The 19,615-nt window shown below is 46.0% G+C and overlaps 1 long non-coding RNA gene across 1 annotated transcript; it reads left to right on the top strand.

Annotated features, from left to right (window-relative positions):
- The first annotated feature begins 8,992 nt into the window (after positions 1-8,992).
- On the top strand, positions 8,993-9,757 carry LOC144991094 (uncharacterized). The gene is made up of 3 exons (XR_013654998.1): positions 8,993-9,007; positions 9,122-9,156; positions 9,338-9,757. It is a non-coding gene; the product is annotated as an uncharacterized LOC144991094 (long non-coding RNA).
- The last annotated feature ends 9,858 nt before the right edge of the window (positions 9,758-19,615 follow it).

Genomic DNA, 19,615 nt, shown 5'->3' with positions numbered 1-19,615 from the left:
CCATTATCTCTCCGACAAGCAACTGTATCCCTTATCCTGAAAAAGGAAAAGGATCCTTTATCCTGTGGCTCATATCGCCCTATCTCCCTATTAAATGTGGATTATAAAATTCTTGCCAAGCTTCTAGCTATGCGTATTGAGGGAATTTTGCCATCAGTGATCAGTCCGGACCAAACAGGATTTATGAAAGGGAGATATGCCTTTTCCAATCTCAGACGGTTGTTTAATGTTCTCTATAACTCTTCAGACACCATCGAGCCTGAGTTTGTCATAAGTTTAGATGCTGAGAAGGCTTTCGACAGAGTTGAATGGGATTACCTTTTCTATGTCTTGGAGAAATTTGGATTTGGTAAAATGTTCACTTCTTGGGTCAGGCTTTTGTATACCTCCCCACTTGCCTCAATCAAAACAAACAACACTCACTCTTAATTTTTTCCTCTTTTTAGAGGTACGAGGCAGGGATGTCCTTTGTCGCCATTGCTCTTTGCTATTGCTATAGAACCTTTGGCCATCTCACTTAGATCCAACTGCCAGATTGCTGGAGTAACAAGAAATGGAATGGAACAGCGAATTTCATTATATGCTGATGATTTGCTTCTTTATATCTCGAAGCCCACTCTCTCTTTTCCTACTCTGCTCTCAACTCTTCACCAGTTTAGCCTTATTTCAGGCTATAAGCTGAACCTTGGGAAAAGTGAACTTTTTCCTGTGAATGTTGCTGCTCAAGCATATCCAACTGCCGTTCTCCCATTTCAGGTTTCACTAGATAGTTTCACATACTTGGGGGTGAAGGTTACCAGGAAATTTGAGAACCTTTTTAAGTCAAATTTTGACCCACTCTTAATCAAAATTAAGAGTGATTTGGACAGATGGTCGCTACTTCACCTGTCAGTAGCTGGCCGAATTAATACAATCAAAATGAACGTGCTCCCAAAGTTCTCTTTCCTTTTTCAATGCGTCCCTGCCTTTATCCCAATCTCTTTTTTCTGTAAGCTTGATCAGACTCTGTCTAGATTCATTTGGAACAACAAGCCTCCTAGAATTCGTAAAACATATCTCCAACGACCCAAGTGTGCAGGAGGGATGGCCCTGCCAAACTTTATGTTTTATTACTGGGCATGCAATTTTCGCGTCATTAGGTATTGGCTACAGGCAGATGGCTTAGAGAGTGCCCCAGCATGGTTGAGCCTTGAGGCCTCTTCTTGTGTCTCGTCTTCTTTAAAATCACTAATCTATGCTCCTAAGCAATTACCGAGCCCTGAATATCACGATAACACTGTTATCAAAGCCACATTGAAAATTTGGTATCAATTTAGACGTTACTTTAAAATAAAATCTCTTTCCTTACAATTCCCCATTGCAAAGAACCCTTCATTTCGGCCCTCAACAGTGGATGGAGCATTCTCCGTTTGGGTCTCCTTGGGTATCAGATCGCTCAAGGACCTCTATATTGAGGGCACGTTTGCCTCCTTTGAACAACTTACTTCCAAATTCGGTCTTCCAAAGAACCACTTTTTCCGCTACTTACAAATCCGTAGTTTTGTCAAGGAAAACACTCACCAGTTTCCATCCAGACCACCCGACCATGATTTTGACAATCTTCTGATTCCACCACCACTATCAAAAGGGATGATATCATGTCTGTATGAGAGGATATGTTTTATGTGCGAGTCTTCAACTGCGACGGTCAAAATGGCATGGGAACAGGATTTGGGTTTTGTGATCCAGGACGACCTTTAGGACAAAATCCTGAAGCGTGTCCATAGCTCCTCATTGTGTGCTAAACATGGATTGATTCAATGTAAAGTTTTGCACCGAACACACTGGACTAAATCTCGACTCTCTCGGATATACCCAGATATTAATCCTGAATGCGATCGTTGTCACCACTCCCCGCCTCTTCTACTCATATGTTTTGGTCATGTCCATCACTTGCACAATACTGGACTAACGTCTTCGGATTCTTATCGCAGACCCTCAAATTGCCCCTCAAACCTGAGCCGTTAACTGCCTTGTTTGGGGTCATCCCCAATATGACAAACTTGCCAACACTACAATCTGATTTTGTGGCATTTCTCACTTTTTTGACAAGACGCAGGATTTTGTTGTGTTGGAAGTCTCCCTGTCATCCTACGCTAGAAATCTGGATCAAGGATGTTTTGCACTATAGTAAACTTAAGATAAGATTAAGTTTACTCTACGTGGTGCCACGGGCAAGTTCTTTAAAATTTGGCAACCCTTTTTTGGACATGTTAACACCTTACAATCACGTAACATACCCACCTAGCTGGCTCTCATTTTCCTAAAAAATATACTTTTAGGTATTTCGATTATTTCGTTTGCGCTCACTCATTGTTACTTTAAAATATCACTGACCTGAACTATTTGTTCTCTATTTATGAAGACCCTCTTTATGTTTTTTTTTCTTTTTTTTTTTTTTTTTTCTTTGTGTGTTCTAATGCTTTACACATCTCCTATTCGTGATCCCTGGAGAGTTTCTTTTGATATATCACACATGTGCTGCCATTTTATTTTCTTAATTTTAATGATTCATTACTATTATTGTAAGTCTTTGGTGTATATTAGGCTTAGTGATGGGATGTGTATTGCCTTTCTGTTTGGGTTTTTTTTTTGCTTTTGTTCTAGGTTTCAATGGGGGGGAGGGAAAAAAAAGTGTAATCATTGTTGTTATCATGTGTTTACTATTGCTGCTCTAAAATCCAATAAAAAAAATTTTGCAAAAATAAATAAATAAATAAATAAATAAATAAATAAATACAGCTGCAAAAGTGTAAAAAACATGCGGTCTGCAAAACATGTAAACTGTAAAAAGACATTACAAATTTTTTTCAAAATACAGAAATAACTAATGAAGTTCACACCAAAAACAGACAACTGTTCAGGAATAAAAAAATAATTAAAAATTGAAAAACAACAACTACAACAAAAGAAAATAAATAAATTAGTGAATGAAAAAACACCCTGGGACCGTGGAGTGTCACTGTAACACAGTGTTGTACAGTCTGATGGCTGTGGGGAGGAATGACCTGCGGTAGCGCTCCTTCTTACACTGAGGGTGCAACAGTCTTGTGCTGCAGGATCTGGTCAGTTTGGTGCAGGGGGTGTGAGGGGTTTTCCATGATGGATGTCAGCTTAGCTAACATCCTCCTGTCCGCCACCTCCTCGATGGACTGAAGTGTGCAGCCCAGGACAGAGCCGGCCTTCCTAACCAGTTTGTTAAGCCTCTTCAAGTCTCTGCCTGCACTGCCCCCCGCCCAGCACACAACTCCATAAAGGACCACTGAGGCCACAACAGTGTCGTAAAAGGTCCTCAGCAGCTGTCTGCACACGCTAAACGACCTCAGTCTCCTCAGCAGGTGAAGGCGACTCTGACCCCTCCTGTACAGAGCATCCGTGTTGTTGGACCAGTCCAGTCTGTGGTTCAGGTGAACACCCAGATATTTAAATGTGTCCACGACCTCAATGTCTGAACCCTGGATGTTCACTGGTGACTGTGATGGTGAGGACCTCCTGAAGTCCAGGATCAGCTCCTTTGTCTTGCTGGTGTTAAGCAGCAGGTGGTTAACTTCACACCAGCCAACAAAGTCAGAGATGACCCCCCTTTACTCCTGCTCATCCCCCCCTGATACACAGCCCACAATGGCACTGTCATCTGAGAACTTCTGCAGATGACAGTGGTGGGAGTCGTACATGAAGTCTGATGTGTACAGGGTAAACAGGAATGGGGAGAGCACAGTCTGCATAGTATCGTTATCGTGAGCAATGTATCGCAAATCGTATCGTATCGTGAAGTACCGAGTGATTCCCAGCCCTACTAGCCAGACAGAGAGACAGAGATGGGAAGGACGTGCAACAGATAAGGGTGATTAAGGACAGAGATGGGAAGGTGCTAACAACCCAGGAGAGTGTACAGGAAAAATGGAAGGAGTTTTTTGAGGAGCTGATGAACGAGGAAAATGACAGGGAAAGAAGGGAGGAAGATGTGGTTGTTGTGGAGCAGGAAGTAGCAGAGATTGGAAAGGGTGAGGTTAGGAAGGCTCTGAAAAGGATGAAGAGCGGAAAGGCCGTTGGTCCTGATGACGTACCTGTGGAGGTATGGAAGTGCTTAGGAGAGACAGCAGTGGAATTTCTAACGAGTTTGTTCAATAGGATTTTAGAGAGTGAGAAGATGCCTGATGAATGGAGGAGAAGCGTTCTAGTCCTTATCTTTAAGAACAAGGGTGACACGCAGAACTGCAGCAACTATAGAGGAATAAAGTTGATGAGCCACACAATGAAGCTGTGGGAAAGAGTAGTGGAAGCCAGGCTTAGTCAGAGTAGTTCAGGACATGTATGAGAGAAGTATGACGGTGGTGAGATGTGCTGTAGGTCAGACAGAGGAGTTGAAGGTGGAGGTGGGACTACACCAAGGATCAGTTTTAAGTCCCTTTTTGTTTGCTATGCTGATGGACAGGCTGACAGATGAGGTAAGACAGGAATCTCCCTGGACAATGATATTTGCGGATGACATTGTAATTTGCAGTGAGAGTAGAGAGCAGGTGGAAGAACAGCTAGAGAGGTGGAGGTTTGCTCTGGAAAGAGGAGTCATGAAGGTCTGTCGTAGTAAGACAGAATACATGTGTCTGAACGAGAGGGATCAAGATAGCGTTTGGTGAAGAAGGTGCAGGAGTTTAAGTACTTGGGGTCAACAGTTCAGTGTGATGGGGAGTGTGGAAAAGAGGTGAAGAGGCGAATGCAGGCAGGTTGGAGCTGGTGGAGGAAAGTGTCAGGAGTGTTGTGTGACAGAAGAGTATCAGCAAGACTCAAAGGAAAGGTGTACAAGACAGTGGTGAGACCAGCTCTGCTCTATGGGTTAGAGACGGTAGCAGTGAGACAGAGACAAGAGGCTGATATGGAGGTAGCGGAGATGAAGATGTTGAGGTTCTCCTTAGGAGTGACCAGGTTAGACAGGATAAGGAACGAGTACATCAGAGGGACGGCTCATGTTGCCTGTGTTAGCGACAAAGTCAGAGAAGCCAGACTGAGATGGTTTGGACATGTTCAGAGGAGGGATAGTGGATATATTGGTAGAAGGATGTTGGAGATGGAGCTGCCTGGCAGGAGGGCAAGAGGACGGCCAAAGAGGAGATATATGGATGTCTTAACAGAGGACATGAAGTTGGCTAATGTTAGGGTAGAAGATGTCCATGATAGAGTGAGGTGGAAAACGATGATTCGCTGTGGCGACCCCTGATGCGAAAAGCCGAAAGAGAAAGAAGAAGCTACTTTTGAATCGACAATGTCTTGAAGATCTACCTGTAAATGATGAAGAACTACACAGTAAGATTACACAAAGATACTTTTGTGTTAACAGATGAGGCGTTTTATTACAAAGACAGAAAGCAGCGACTATCATTTGTCATGCTCTGCTGTAAACCGTGCAATGGGGGGAGCATGGCATTTCAACGGCGCTGCTGGCTCCGTAGTGCCACGGGAAAACAGCGCTTCTTAATGAGCTCGTGAGGTGGAAAAGGATTATTCGCTGTGGCGACCCCTGATGGGAAAAGCCGAAAGAGAAAGAAAGAAGATTAGAAAGCAGCTGTTAGTTTGTTGCGGGTCTTGAATCATAAGCTTTGAGTCCCTAACCGGATGTTGTTTCCCCGCGTGCAACCCCCCCCCCCTGTTCACAGGCAGCGCTACATATGGTCATCGTAGCAGCAAGGTGACAGGATGGTAGGGGCTCCTTGACGCACACTTAGTAAATTTTGCGCCGAAATGGGTGTTCTTAGTCTAGGGCACATGTGTCAAACTCAAGGCCCGGGGGCCAAATGTGGCCCTCCATGTTATTTTATCTGGCCCGCGAGAGCATAAAAGTTTTTAATTTCTTTAAATTAAATAAAAATTTGGTGTGTATTTATTCATATCTAGGGGGAATCGGACTTGAAATATATGATTGGACTTAAACACTGTCAATATAACCTAACCTGACAGAATCAAATTTAAAAGGATTTATGGCAGAGAAGCAAGCAAACATATTTTTTCTATGCAACTGTAATTGTCACTTTAAAAAGTTATAATAAATAAATAATGAGTTATTTAAAATTAAGGAGTAGTTACATTTATTTTTCATTACATTTAGTTACATGAAGAAGTTTTGTGTGGCCCTTTGTGGACAGCCACTATGCTGATGTGGCCCTCGGTGAAAATGAGTTTGACACCCCTGGTCTAGGGCGATAAAAGGATTTTTTTTTGTGGGGCGCTCACGTGTCATGATCAGAACACGAAGGGGACCCAAGTGCTGGAACCCAGAAGGAAAAACAGGTAAAAGGTTGGTAAGAAGGATTTATTTTACTGATCCAGACAGGGCAGTGAGCAGACGTGACAGTAGATGTGGAGGGTGGCTGGTGTAACTGACGAGGAGCGTGGCATAGGCTCTTGAGGCTGGAGTTCTTGGCGAGTGGCGAGGCTGGAGTTCTTGGCGAGTGGCGTGCCTGGAGCTCTTGACGAGTGGCGTGGCTGGAGTTCTTGCGGAGCGCTGAGACTGTGGATCTTGAGGAAGGAAGGCGTCAGCCTGGAGATAGAGACAGCTGCTGCTCGAGGTGGTGTAGACTCAGGACTCACGTGGCTTGAGATTAACCTGAGGCAGAGGAAACAAGGTTCAATTAGCGAGGCACAAGACTAAGGGAGCCAGACGTGAATCACAACATGACTAAGCACCATCAGGGTTAACAGACTGGCGATGAATGCTGGAGCTGGGTCTCCTTATGAAGAGCAGAGGCTTGATGAGAAGATAGGATGCAGCTGAGAGTCAGGAGCAGAGCAGAGCTGGGAGGGGGAGGAGTCAGACCGAGGCACCATGACAACGTGTCCCCTACAAGATCGGCACTGACTGTGTGTGCGCTGCCTTGTCTTGTGTGTGTGTGTGCGCATGCCGCGTACTGTCTGAACAACAGCCCCGCCCCCCATGCACACAAATAGCCAGACAGACCTCTCCTCTTCAGCGAGAATACCGAAATTAATATCATCATTAATTAACGGAAAATTGACTGACTTGGTGAGTTAAATATGGCAGGTAACGTTTGTGGGACACAAAAAAAATCCCATTTCTCCAGAACCGATAGCAGAACCGTTCAGGTCAGATCTTAACGATACTGCGGTCTTGAAGAATGTTGCCCCGGGGCTCGTTCAATACCGGCCACGGTACCCATCCCTACTTACACCTCACTCTAGCTGTTAATGAGGTGCGAGTAGTGGGCTCTTACTGATAGCACATGAAAGCTTCAAGCACGAGATGTAGGCATGACATGTAACCTTAGGATGTCAACACTAACTATGCTCTGATTGCTTAATTTTCTTAATTGTAACAGTCAGGCGTCATGCAAGGAACCCAGAAGGAGCCTGCAACTATCACATGAAAACCACTCACGGGCCCCTGCGCAGCCTATACGACACACCTGTGTCTAACCTACTTCCTACTTCACTCATACTTACCCTTACATGTTTAACCAGTTGTTCACTACGATGAACGCTCTTCATGGTCACAGAGTGGTTAACAATCTTGATCATTCGTACGACTAATCTGTGTGCCCCGTAGGTTTGCCCATTTTTTCCCGCAGACAGCCCATATCCACCTGCAAGGACGGTTGTGACTAAGGTTGTATCTGAAAGTTATCAAGGTTCCTCATTTAAGTTATTGCTTGGAGTACTTTTGTATGAATCATGCATGGCTACTCTAAGTATTAAATTAAATTATATATTTCTCCTGTTTGATGCCAACTGATGAGCAGCTGGTCTTAAATGTGTACCTGAAGTGTCCTGCTGTGAACTGCTATCCTGTTCCCAACACTTCCAGTCTGTCTGCCAATCTCAACTAGAGGATGCCAGTCAGTGCCATTTATTACATTGAAGAAGTTGTCAATACATTTCTACCAGACCATAAACCAAATTTAGAGATATGAAGTAACTGATACACAATTTAACTATATTGAATCAGGTTGCAGAATACAAACGCACCACATCCCCACAATGTCATTCACCTCATATGGGGACCGCTTTGATTTCATTTTTGCCAGCTTTGACATCTCCTCAAAAAGATAAAATATACTCTCTCAGTATCTTCTAATTGGCCTGCCAGACGGAAGTGGGATTTTAGAGGATAATGTCAGGATATGCATGATCCACTTTACAAAAATGATTCCACCACTGAAGCATACAACGATGACCAAATGAAAAGCTGAATTCCTTAACCACACACAAGCAAGACTCAAGCTTCTGCTGCAAACAAAACTGATAGCTAAGGTAAAATGCCTTGAGGCAGGAATATGTGAGTAATTTTAAAGAGCATGTACATTAGACCATTTAACCCTCATGGGTTTATCAGAAAAAATTTACACAAAGTCTACTGGTAGGGCTATGTGTCTTACGGATGTAGCAGTGCAATTTTGCATTTTCACTCCTATTTCTCTGTAGACAGTTGTCAGAATGAAAAGCTGCAACAAGAGTGTTGTTAAAGACTCACTCCAATCAAAATTTTGTTTTAAACATCTTGTAGTCTTTTTCTTACGATGAAAGGCATAAACAAGGAAAAATAAGCTTAAATTGCATTTCTGAGTATTTCTTTATCAAAATTGTTGAAGTAGATCCAAATAAATGTTGTTGGAAAAAGCTTGTAGCAATGACCTAGATGCTTCAATAAGTGGGCCACAATCTCCCTGATCCGCTCCATTCTGATGCATCCATTTGTTGACGACTATATCCATGTACGTCTTTTTTTTCCTTGTCTAAGATGCCATCTGACTCAAAACTGTTCGGAAGGGTAGCTCCAATATTAATCAAAAATTTTATGTAACTGTGACAGACAGGGCTGTGGGTGGTAGTTTGTCCCTCATGGTGTTCCATAGATGAACATTCATGGCCAGCACCTGTCTGTTGAGCTGTTGGCTCACAAGGCTGATAAATAGCAGCAGTGGGAGTTCCATCTAGGTGCTGGTTTCCTGGTTTGGCCTTGGTGGGTGAGCTTGACATGTGGACCTTTTTTACTAAAGCTTTTAATCATTTGAGTCCTTTTAAAGTTTTTAAGCATTTGAGTTTGCAAGATTTTAAACTCTATTTATATTAACAGGTGGTGGCATGAGTTCTGACCCTGGGGCATGAGAGGTAAAATAAGGGTTTGCAAAACATGTGTTTGTCCCAGGGGAGAACTAACTTATTTTTATTTCTCCAGCAGAGTTGCCACTGCTGTTTTGCTTAGTGTTTTTAGTCATTGTTTTTAATGTTTTAATCAAACTTGAGACCCTTGCTTTTATCCATTTTTAAACTGTTTTGTGCTAATTTTTAGTATCTTGGTGTCTGGACCTGACTGAAGGTGGCTGCCTCCTCCTTTTATCCTTATGGTAGCTGGTGGGTGCCATATTTAGTATTGTGTAAGGGGGACCCCCCTGTTTTCAGCCCATAAATTAGTGGTGACCTGCTCAGGTGCACCTTTTCTGTTTTGTATTTTCTTTTAATCACTGTTTGGGTTGTGGTGTGTTTTGTTTTTGTGTGCATTTGGGTCCTGAGCAGGTACTCCTGGTGAGAGTTGGATCAGAGATCCCCCTTGGTGGTGTTTGTGGCTACCCGCCAGTGCAGTGGGGCTGAGGCAATCCTGGAGGCAGCCGCCCTCATGCAGTGTTGGAGTGCGGTCCAACTGTCCGAGTCTATTTTAACTTTCTCTTTTATGGAATTTGTGTCAAGTTTTTAATAAATTGTATATTCTTAACCTTTATGAAATCCAGTCTCCATTTGGGGTGCACATGTAAGAGGGCGTTGGGTCACAAAGTGGCGTTGTCTGCAGGATTGGATTCCTCTACTGAATTTAAGGCTTGGATCTGGATTTTTGTTTTTTTAAATGTCTTTTTAGTTTGTTTGTTTTAAAAGCAAAACAGCAGTGGGCACACTGTGGGACTTGAATAACGAGGGTGCTACATTGCCAGCCCAGCGCTTCAGAGAGACTCCATCTCAGCGATGTCAGATGAAGTGGAGCAGTTAAGAGACCAGGTTCGCCAGCTTCAGGAGGCCAATGATCGGCTGCTACAGCACCAAGCTTCAGCCGGCCCAGCTAATCCCAGAGACTTTGTGGACCCACCAAGCCCGGCTTTGTTGGACAGATTGATGTACCTCCCCAGGGAGTGAAAGTGTCCAGTGTTCCGAGGGCGTGTGGGGGTGGGTATCGATGACTGGGTGGAGGAAGTTGAAGCTTGTGTACGTGCTAGATGCCTAGGTGCTCTTGATAAAGCATTTTTCATCTTTGACCATTTAGAGAATGAGGCTAAAGAGGAGATACGATATAAGCCGAGATGTGAGAGGGAAGACCCAGAAAAGATTATCAATATTCTGAAGGCGCTGTATGGGTGTTCAAGTTCTTATGTAGCCTTGCAAGAGAAATTTTTCTCCAGAACACAACAGGAGGGTGAATCCCTCCAAGAGTATTCTCATGCCCTGCTCTCAGTCATGGACAAGATTAAGCAGACCTCCCCTGAGTCTGTGCCTCAATCAGACAAACTCTTGCGCGACCAGTTTATTGAACATGTCCTGGATCCAGACCTTCGTAGGGAGTTAAAAAGGCTGGTGCGTTTAACCCCGCAAATGTCTATGTGGGAGGCACGGACTACAGCAATTCAGTGGGAACGTGAAGGTAGACCAGGGGAGGATCGTCGTGGTGGCCTTTATCCAGTCCCTTCTATTTGTGCTATGCAAGGTTCAAATGTGAAGCCTGACGCCCCTCCTCCCTCAGTTGGTGTCATTGGCCCTAAACTGGTGGAGTTGCGTGCTCTAATCTTAAAGCAACAGGAGCAGATTAATAAACTGACTGATGCTATGGCTACATTACAGAGAGCACCGCGGCAAACTCGGCCAAACTGTGCAGCCATCATTTGTAGGCGATGCCAGCAAGTGGGTCATTATGCAAAAGAATGTGATAATGAACGCGTTCGCACTCGGAGCCCTTCTACCCCATCCCCCCAACAGGCGGATAGTGTTCTTAATTCCCAGGTTGTGGGAAACTAGTTCCCTCCAGCATGCTGAGCCACACGTTGGAAGGGGACCTTACTGGCTCTAACAGTGAGAATTCAGTTGACCCTAACTTGACCTCCCTTGTTGCACAGTGCCCTAAGGTAGCTGTTAGAGTGGGAGGGGTAATTGTGAACTGTCTGTTAGACACAGGTTCAATGGTGTCTACAATGGTGGAGAGCTTTTTCTTGGAGCATTTTAAGGATGACCTTCAGCGCTGTCATTGGTTGCACCTACGTGCGGCCAATGGTTTGGACATTCCCTACACAGGCTACGCAGAGTTCACGGTTGAGGTGCTGGGAAAAGTAATTCCGCAGCGAGGGTGGCTAGTGGTCAAAGATCCCCCCCCCAGGCCAGCCTCGTCCTGCGGTGCCTGGTGTTTTAGGGATGAATGTAATCAATCAGTGCTATGATGTGCTATTTTGTCAGCATGGGCCTTCTTTGTTTGATCTCCCACCCTTAGTGCATGCTTCACCTCCATGGCAACAGGCGCTACAGTTTTGTCATCAATCCCGGCGTCATCCAGTCAGAACAGGCCTGGCCAAGGTCAGAAGCCGCAGACCTATTTTAATACCGGGAGGTACAGTTAAGTTGGTAGCAGCCACTTGCGCACCACACTTTGGCAATGTCTCGTCTGTTCTGCTGGAGCCAGCTAGTAGCCCGTTACCGGATGGCCTTTTGGTTTCACCTTGTTTGGTCCGTGTAGAGAATGGCACAGCCTTTATTCCAGTTGTGAATGTAGCGCTCACGCAGACAAAACTGTACCCCCCCAGCATTGTGGGTAATCTGGTCCAAGCCACAGTTCAAGGGCTCCCTTCAGGGATTTGTGAGATTCCAGAGGAGTCTGGGGTTACAGCCTCTATCAAGGTCCACGAGGGTCACGTTAGTAGTGTTGGCGAACAGTTGCAGAACATTGATCTGTCTGAGCTATCGGAAACCGAACAGGAACAAGTGAGGACATTTCTGTTGAGGCATGAGTCAGTTTTCTCTGCGTCTGAAAGTGATCTCGGCTGCACTAACCTGATTTCACATGAAATCCCTTTGCTCGATGACAAGCCTGTTAGACAGCGGTATAGGCGGTTGCCCCCCTCTGATTATGAGGCGGTGAAGGCCCACTTGAGACAGCTGTTGGATAGTCAGGTTATCAGGGAGAGTAGTACCCCTTATGCCTCTCCTGTTGTGCTGGTGCGAAAGAAGGATGGTTCCCTCCGAATGAGCGTCGATTACCGGCAGCTTAACCGCAAGACTAGGAAAGATGCCTTCCCTCTTCCCCGCATTGAGGAGTCTTTGGATGCCCTTTGTGGGGCCAAATGGTTTTCCACACTCGACCTGGCTAGCGGCTATAACCAAGTGTCGGTGAATGAGAGAGATCGCCCAAAGACTGCTTTCTGCACACCATTTGGGCTATTTGAGTTTAACCGGATGCCCTTTGGTCTGTGCAACGCGCCAGCTACTTTTCAGCGGTTGATGGAGAGGATGTTTGGGGCAGAACATTGTCAATCCCTCCTACTATATCTGGATGATATTATTGTGTTCTCTTCCAGTGTGGAGGACCACTTAAATCGTCTGGATCGGGTGCTGAGTCGACTGCACAGAGAAGGACTAAAAGTTAAGCTGGAAAAGTGTTGTTTTTTCAGGAAGGAAGTCAATTACCTTGGCCATCTGGTCTCCCGTGAAGGGGTATCTACAGATCCATCCAAGGTGTCAGCTGTGGCCAATTGGCCACACCCCACAACTGTCTCTGAGCTTCGGTCCTTCCTTGGATTTGCCAGTTATTACAGGCGGTTCGTGGAGGGGTTTTCAAAGCTGGCTGCGCCATTACATCGCCTGGTTGCTGAATTGGCAGGCAGAAAAGGAAAAGAACCACCCCTGGAGAGCCACTGGAGCAATGCATGTGAGGCAGCTTTCAATGAGCTTAGGAGGAGACTGGTGAGTTCACCCACTCTGGCATTTGCCAATTTTAACCTCCCGTTTATTTTGGAAGTGGATGCAAGCCATGCAGGCCTTGGAGCAGTTTTGTCTCAAGAGCAGGATGGCAGGGTTAGACCCATCGCCTATGCCAGTCGAAGCCTCAGCCCAGCAGAGAAAAACTATAGTTCCATGAAACTAAAGTTTCTTGGAATGAAGTGGGCTATGACTGAAAAATTTCGGGAGTATTTGTGGGGCCAACATTGCACCGTGTGGACTGATAACAATCCATTAAGTCATTTGGAAACAGCCAAGCTGGGGGCAACTGAGCATCGTTGGGTGGCTGAGCTGTCGGCATTCAGCTATGACATAAGATATCGACCAGGGCGGGCTAACACAAATGCAGATGCATTGTCCAGGCAGCCACCCACAGCAATGACAAGGATGAGCACTGGGTCAATGTTGGAAGGAGTAGCCATTCCGGTTGCTATACACCAAGCTGTTCGACAGGAGCCGCAGGTTACCCAGTATGCCGTCTCTGCTTTTCCCTCGTATACTGTAAACGATCTCAAATTGTTACAGGAAGCAGACCCAACTATTAGTGCCTTTCTTCAATTCTAGAAAGCACAGGAAGCCCCAAGTTTCAGTGCTCGGGACAAACTGTCAGGACCGGTTTGAGTACTGTTACGGCAGTGGGACAAGATCACAAGTAAGGATGGTTTGATCTTTCGCAAGGTACAGCGGCCGGATGGAGGGGAGGAGGTCCTACAGCTGCTGTTGCCTATGTGCCTCAAAGAAGAAGTCCTGCAGCAGCTGCATGATGACCATGGCCACCAGGGGATTGAACGCACCACTGATCTAATAAGGCAGAGATGTTATTGGCCAGGAATGAGCGATGACATTAAACAATGGTGCAAAGATGTATACGCGATGTATCCTGGCAAAGACCTCTCAGCCCAAGCTCAGTGCACCCATGGGGCATTTGTTGGCTTCCCGCCCAAACCAAATATTAGCAGTGGACTTTACCCTTCTGGAGCCAGCTACTGACGGGAGAGAGCATGTCTTGATAATGACTGATGTGTTTTCTAAATTCACACAGGCGGTGCCTACCAGAGACCAGAAAGCCGCAACGGTGGCCAGCGCCCTTGTTAGGGAGTGGATTTTCCGTTTTGGTGTTCCCGCTCGCCTCCACTCCGACCAAGGACGCAGCTTTGAAAATGCTGTTGTCGGTCAGCTGTGTAACCTGTACGGAGTGCAGAAATCCCGGACTACACCATACCACCCCCAGGGAAATGGGCAGTGTGAGCGGTTCAATCGGACAATGCATGACCTGTTGCGCTCACTGCCAGCAGAGAGGAAAAGACACTGGCCAGAATACCTGCCTCAATTGGTGTTCTGTCACAACACCACTATTCATCAGTCAACAAGTGAGTCACCGTACTACTTGATGTTTGGCCAAAAACCTCAACTGCCGGTCGATTTCCTTCTGGGCAGGATTGAAGAGCCAGAACAGGGGGAAGTGACTGACTGGGTGCGAGAACATCAGCGCCGCCTTGCAGTGGCCTTCCATGGTGCCAGGGAACGTCTACAGGCAGCTGCCCTGAAACGCAAAGACCGGCATGACCAACAAACCCTCTGTGATCCATTAGCAGAGGGGCAGCTAGTGTACCTGAAAAACTGTACCATGCGCGGTCGCACCAAGATTCAGGATGCCTGGAGTCCTGTTTTACATAAGGTAATACAGGCCCCTGCACCAGATGGAGTTGTGTACTCAGTTGCACCCGTTCAAGATCTGGGTAGGATTCGTCAAGTCCACCGAACCATGATGAAGGCAGCCAATGTGGATCGGGCCTCAGAGCTGCCTCACATGCAGGAAGTGCCTCAGGTAACCAGAATGCAGTCTAGTGGTGAGGATGACGACCATGCATGGATCATGCTTGACCACAGAGGAGGCCAACCTGAACCATCCTATGCACAAACCCTCCTTCAAGGTGACCTTGTGAACAATGTTACACCTCAGGAAGAGTGCGTCCCTGCTACAGAACCTTTCCAAGCTCCTGTGTTACCCACTGGGTCTGACGCAGAAGGTCCGAGGAGGTCTACACGCGCCACAGCAGGACGACATAGAAACCTGCATCACCTACCAGCATCAGTGTTAAATCAGGCAGATGGGGCTACGAACTCCCAGGTAGCTGAGCTAGAGGGTTGCATTACTGCCATTTTTCGACCATGGTGTTAAGTAGGTAGATTTGTTTTGTTTTTGTTATTTTTTGTTTTGTTTTTTTTATCCGTGGGGCACGGATACAAAAAGGGGGGGTAAATGTGACAGACAGGGCTGTGGGTGGTAGTTTGTACCTCATGGTGTTCCATAGATGAACATTCATGGCCAGCACCTGTCTGTTGAGCTGTTGGCTCACAAGGCTGATAAATAGCAGCAGTGGGAGTTCCATCTAGGTGCTGGTTTCCTGGTTTGGCCTTGGTGGGTGAGCTTGACATGTGGACCTTTTTTACTAAAGCTTTTAATCATTTGAGTCCTTTTAAAGTTTTTAAGCATTTGAGTTTGCAAGATTTTAAACTCTATTTATATTAACAGGTGGTGGCATGAGTTCTGACCCTGGGGCATGAGAGGTAAAATAAGGGTTTGCAAAACATGTGTTTGTCCCAGGGGAGAACTAACTTATTTTTATTTCTCCAGCAGAGTTGCCACTGCTGTTTTGCTTAGTGTTTTTAGTCATTGTTTTTAATGTTTTAATCAAACTTGAGACCCTTGCTTTTATCCATTTTTAAACTGTTTTGTGCTAATTTTTAGTATCTTGGTGTCTGGACCTGACTGAAGGTGGCTGCCTCCTCCTTTTATCCTTATGGTAGCTGGTGGGTGCCATATTTAGTATTGTGTAAGGGGGACCCCCCTGTTTTCAGCCCATAAATTAGTGGTGACCTGCTCAGGTGCACCTTTTCTGTTTTGTATTTTCTTTTAATCACTGTTTGGGTTGTGGTGTGTTTTGTTTTTGTGTGCATTTGGGTCCTGAGCAGGTACTCCTGGTGAGAGTTGGATCAGAGATCCCCCTTGGTGGTGTTTGTGGCTACCCGCCAGTGCAGTGGGGCTGAGGCAATCCTGGAGGCAGCCGCCCTCATGCAGTGTTGGAGTGCGGTCCAACTGTCCGAGTCTATTTTAACTTTCTCTTTTATGGAATTTGTGTCAAGTTTTTAATAAAACTGTATATTTTTAACCTTTATGAAATCCAGTCTCCATTTGGGGTGCACATGTAAGAGGGCATACGGTCACATTACTACTAATGTGAACCCCAGAAAGGCAGCTTGCCCAGATGGAGTTCCTGGCAAAGTGCTCAGGGCATGTTCTCCTCAGCTCGCACATATCTTCAAAGAGATCTTCAACCTCTCCCTGGCTCAGGCAGTGATACCTTCCTATCTGAAATCTGCCACTATCATCCCAGTGCAGAAGTAGTCTCCCATCTCCAGCCTCAACGACTACCGTCCAGTGGCGCTCACTCCAGTAATCATGAAGTGCTTTGAGAGACTGGTCCTCCGGCACATCAACGATCACCTCCCCCCCAGACCTCGAACCCCACCAGTTTGCATACCGCACAAACCAGTCTACAGAGGATGGCATCGCCTTAGCCCTGCATGCTGCGCTGAGCCACCTGGAGGAGCAGCAGAGCTATGTTCGGATGCTCTTTGTGGACTATAGCTCTGCCTTCAATACAACCATACTTATCAGAAAACTGGACACTAGGCCTGCCCCCACTCACATGTGCCTGGATAAAGGACTTCCTGACCGGCCCCAGGCTGTGAGGCTGGGCCCCCACCTGTCCCCCACATGCACACTAAGCACTGGCTCCCCACAGGGCTGTGTGCTGGGCCCACTCCTGTACTGCCTCTACACTCAACTCAACTCAACTCAACTTTATTTATAAAGCACTTTAAACAGAACAAGGTTCCCCAAAGTGCTGAACAATACAAAAATTAATAAACAACTGCAGTCCGCAGCACGACAGCAACCTCATCATGAAGTTGGCTGATGACACCACAGTCATCTGACTCATTTTAAAGGGACTTCAGGAGGCACAACACCGACCTAGCTCCCCTCTACATCAATGGAGAGCGTGTGGAGAGGGTCCACACCGTCCGGTTTCTGGGAGTCGTATTTTCCAACAACATCTCCTGGACAGAAAACATCACAGAGGTCATAAAGAAGACCCAGCAGAGACTCCACTTTCTGCGGGTCCTCAGAAAGCCCAATCTGGACCCCAGCCTAATGACAACCTTCAAAAGTGCGTCCATTGAAAGCCTTCTGACGTACTGCATGACAGTGTGGTATGACAGCTGCACCATGGCGGACAGGGAGAGACTGCAGAGGGAGCTCAGAGGATCATCGGCTCCCCTCTCCCCTCTCTGTCAGACATCTACTCTTCCCTCTGTCCAGCAGAGCTGGAAAGATCACAAAAGACAGTTCCCACCTGGCTCTAGACCAGGGGTCGGGAACCTTTTTGGCAGAGAGAGCCATAAACGCCACATATTTTTAAAGTAATTCCGAAAGAGCCATACAATAATGTAGTGTCCCTTTCCCACACTGAGGCACGGAGACTTAACGTCTTTTAAGGTTCTTTATTCTGGTTACTGTAGACTGCAACCAACGCCGTACAATTAATTCAGCAACTCCTCAATCTATTCCATAGCTGAACCCCATTGGTCCAAACTCCCCAACGACAGGCTGAGCGACAGAACTGAGGACCAATCAGCATCTCTGCATGATGCGTTGAATCAACTCTGGAATTTATAACGCGACCCAACAGCCACCCAGTTAAACTCAGTCAGCTACAATATGTGAATGTGTGCATTTGATGTAATTTCAACACTTTTAAGTACAATAGGTCTGTGGATTATTTTTAATAACGTTGTTATGCTGTTGCTAATAAATAATGAGTATTTCTTAGCATTAATGTGACTTCTGGTGCTGCGTGGTGGTTTTGCTGATGATCTTGTCCGGTTGATACGTGGTGAGTTTAAGCTTCATTCAGGCGTTGAGACTTCCATCCGTTAATTAAGCGTGATCATAGGTTGGTCTAAATGTTCTTTACATGTGACTAAGACTGCTCACATGCAGACGTGGAGCCAAACACACACTCACGCTGCAGTGAGTGACAGGTTGTGTGGTTTAATGTATGACAATGTACCCACTATCCCCTCCCTTTCTTTCTCACACATCCCGTCCCCGCAAATGCGTCTCTCAGAGACGGGAGCGCGCAGTTGCAGGCACGGCGATTCAGAGGTTTTCGGCTGGCACAAACTGTGTGAAATAATAGATAATAGTAAACTGATAGTGCTGGCACAGATTTTTTTTCTGCAAGCACCGATACTACTGCGCGCCCCTCTGGCATCGAATCGCGCCCGAGAAGGTGTAGTCTAATGAAAAAATGATATTATAATTAAAGATTTGTCTGTGAGCCAGATATGACCATCAAAAGAGCCATATATGGCTCGCGAGCCATAGGTTCCCGACCCATGCTCTAGACCAGGGGTCGGCAACCTTTTTTACTCAAAGAGCCATTTGGGACCGCCCCTAATGAAAAGAAAGCACCCGGAGCCACAACCCGTTTTGACGTCATTATATATATTATGCATGTATATATTATAATTATCAAGGGTGCTCATTACGTCGATCGCGATCGACCGGTAGGTCTTCAAACACATGAGCGTAGATCGCGGGCCAGAAAAGATAAAAAAAAAGTACTTCTTAAAAATCCACAAGACAATCAAAATCCTCACTGAGAAGTACGGGACTGGATTGATATGTAGATTGGCCAATCGGACATCCTCTGATACATACGTCACTGCAGATATGAGCCTCACATGCAGACGCGTGTTTAAAAACCCTGAGCACAAACTCTGTCATCAGAGAATTGCTCTCTGTACCGCAGCACGTCAAGTTCCCGGCAGAAGACCACTGCGGACAACCGGAGTGTTTATTAAAGCCGCCCCGCGTGCCTTCTCCTGCTATCAGCTCTGCAGTTCTCGCCGATAAATACGAGCTCATTAAGAAGCGCTGTTTTCCCGTGGCACTACGGAGCCAGCAGCGCCGTTGAAATGCCATGCTCCCCCCATTGCACGGTTTACAGCAGAGCATGACAAATGATAGTCGCTGCTTTCTGTCTTTGTAATAAAACGCCTCATCTGTTAACACAAAAGTATCTTTGTGTAATCTTACTGTGTAGTTCTTCATCATTTACAGGTAGATCTTCAAGACATTGTCGATTCAAAAGTAGCTTCTTCTTTCTCTTTCGGCTTTTCGCATCAGGGGTCGCCACAGCGAATCATCGTTTTCCACCTCACTCTATCATGGACATCTTCTACCCTAACATTAGCCAACTTCATGTCCTCTGTTAAGACATCCATATATCTCCTCTTTGGCCGTCCTCTTGCCCTCCTGCCAGGCAGCTCCATCTCCAACATCCTTCTACCAATATATCCACTATCCCTCCTCTGAACATGTCCAAACCATCTCAGTCTGGCTTCTCTGACTTTGTCCCTAACACAGGCAACATGAGCCGTCCCTCTGATGTATTCGTTCCTTATCCTGTCTAACCTGGTCACTCCTAGGGAGAACCTCAACATCTTCATCTCCGCTACCTCCATCTCAGCC

Source organism: Oryzias latipes, chromosome 3 (assembly GCF_053564925.1).
Source record: "Oryzias latipes strain Hd-rR chromosome 3, Olatipes_Hd-rR_3.1".
Classification (NCBI taxonomy): Eukaryota; Metazoa; Chordata; class Actinopteri; order Beloniformes; family Adrianichthyidae; genus Oryzias; species Oryzias latipes.
Note: the sequence above shows the minus strand (reverse complement) of the source record. Positions and strands in the feature narration are given on the sequence as shown.